A 2,138-nucleotide genomic window follows, 5' to 3' on the forward strand; every position below is an offset into this window, starting at 1 on the left:
TCACTGTTGCTTATTAAATTAAGGTTCTATAATGGATATTTTAATGGAGAAACCAATATGTATTCATTTTGTTTCTGGAGAAATTCATTTAAGTTCCGGTATTATGCATGTATGATTAAAACGAACCATATGCTTGTAATATATGTGACCTGAGTAGATGTTAAAATGTTAAAAATATACAGGTTAAACCCTGATATTATAGTCATAACCAGAGAGAGAGAGAGAGAGAACCGAAACAAGTGCCTGGTAAATGCCCGAAAGAGGTCAGTAAAATTCTTTAAATACCAGAAGTAAGAAAGAACATTCAGCTGTACTAATATCAATAATAAATTTATAAAATACTATAGATCTGATTACAGAACAATAACAAAGTAATCATGTGAGAACAAATTGGAAAACCATGGGAAATAGAATATCTTTTTCACAGCTAGTGGCTGACAGTGGCACTTGACCATTCAGATGTTTTTCTGTTATTATTGAGGATTTAAAACCCACTCAAGGAGTAAGTGTTATTGAAGTTTATAATAGAATAATACTATCTTTGCTAAAATGAGAGTTTCATAAAAATAATATAATGTATAAATATAAAACTACTCAGATCGTATATAATGGAATGAATATATGCAATTTGTTTGTTTGTCAAAAGTAGTTATGTTCCTACAAGAAAATAGTTATATTGAATCTGTTATTGTTTTATCATTCCTAAAATAGAACCATTGTTTCTTTTTTTTAGGAATGGGTTTTGTGTTTTTTGTTCTGTTTTTGTTGTGTTTGCTTCATGAGAAGTCCTTGGACAGATACACCAGATTGTAAAGCAGATGCCATCCTTAGGAATCCTCTGAACCGATACAGTGAAAAAATGAAGGAATTTGAGGAAAGCCTGTACAGACAAAGGATTCAAGAAGGAAGACATAAGAGAAGGACAGTTTATACTACACACTTTATTGGAGAAGTGGACATCTGTGTCAATTAAGTTTTTTTTGTTTGTACAAGTTTAATGATTTATAATTCAATATATCAAGAAATTTAAGACTATCAATTGTTTGATATTACCCTTCTCTCAGTTACCTCTAAGACTGAAATTAGATCATCAGTAACCCTTTTATGATTATTATATTTTTTTATAGTGTGGGTTCATCAAGAGTATGACTCAGGTAATGATACAGGAGAGCTCACACTTGACGTTAATTAATAGTGCCCCCTCTAGATAAAGCCCAAGTGGATTTCCCAGTAGAAAGGGAAATAGTGGTTTTGACCATAGAGAGAAGGAGTGGGCGCAATACATACTCACACCTCGCCCTCGAGGCGTCTTAGATTTGCCTCAAGGGTGACCGAACTTGGCTGGTCGTCTCGCTCTCGTGCGTTGTCCTGGTGCATCTTCGTGGCTGCTCGTCCCTTTCGTCCTCCTCTTCCTGGTCTTCGGTGTAATCTGTCTGTCCTCGACGTCCACACGTCCTCTCAGATCTCGGCTAGGTCCTTTTTGCTGGTATGCTAGATCTCTATGTCCTCGTAATCTTCAACTGAATCTACGGCATTGGGCAGGTGGGGCAGCATCTCAGGCGGCTGATACCTGCACTAACGAGCTCCTGGAGTTGACTGGATCTACGGGCGTCCGCCAGGCGTCACCCATCCACAGCATCCTGAGGCGACTGCTACCTGCAGTTCGCTGGATCTACGGGCATCTCGGCAGGCGGCGCCCGTCCACTACATCATGGGACAGCTCAACACCTGCTCTGACGAACATCCTGGTCCACAGGCCTATGGTGATCATCCGATGACGTCCTTCCCACAGCATCCTAAGGTTCTGCAGCAGGGTCCTCCTTCGATGCCGTGTCGGTTATCGTAGGTGCGACTGCAATAAATAGTCGGGGAACCAGATCATACACATAAGGGCCAGAAGTAAGAGAAAAAGAAAGGAAACAGAAAAGAGGGGGTGTTAAGTACCACTAGCCGGTTATTTATAAAATTTTGTAGTTTTTAATTTTGGTTTTTAATTTATTTTCATCTTTTTTTTTTTGGTTTGTGTTTTATTTTCACAAAGATAAAGAAGAAAATAGGAGAGGGAAACATCAGTACCGATCCGCATGGACCTGGCTTGAACTACCAACCGTCTCTGATAAATATGAGAGTAGATAAGG

General features: G+C 38.8%; 1 long non-coding RNA gene across 1 annotated transcript; it reads left to right on the forward strand.

Moving 5' to 3' along the window:
- The first annotated feature begins 221 nt into the window (after positions 1 to 221).
- LOC119584876 lies at positions 222 to 784 on the forward strand. Its single transcript, XR_005229847.1, has 3 exons — positions 222 to 263; positions 428 to 502; positions 734 to 784. It is a non-coding gene; the product is annotated as an uncharacterized LOC119584876 (long non-coding RNA).
- The last annotated feature ends 1,354 nt before the right edge of the window (positions 785 to 2,138 follow it).

The sequence above is a fragment of the Penaeus monodon genome, chromosome 18 (assembly GCF_015228065.2).
Source record: "Penaeus monodon isolate SGIC_2016 chromosome 18, NSTDA_Pmon_1, whole genome shotgun sequence".
Taxonomy (NCBI): Eukaryota; Metazoa; Arthropoda; class Malacostraca; order Decapoda; family Penaeidae; genus Penaeus; species Penaeus monodon.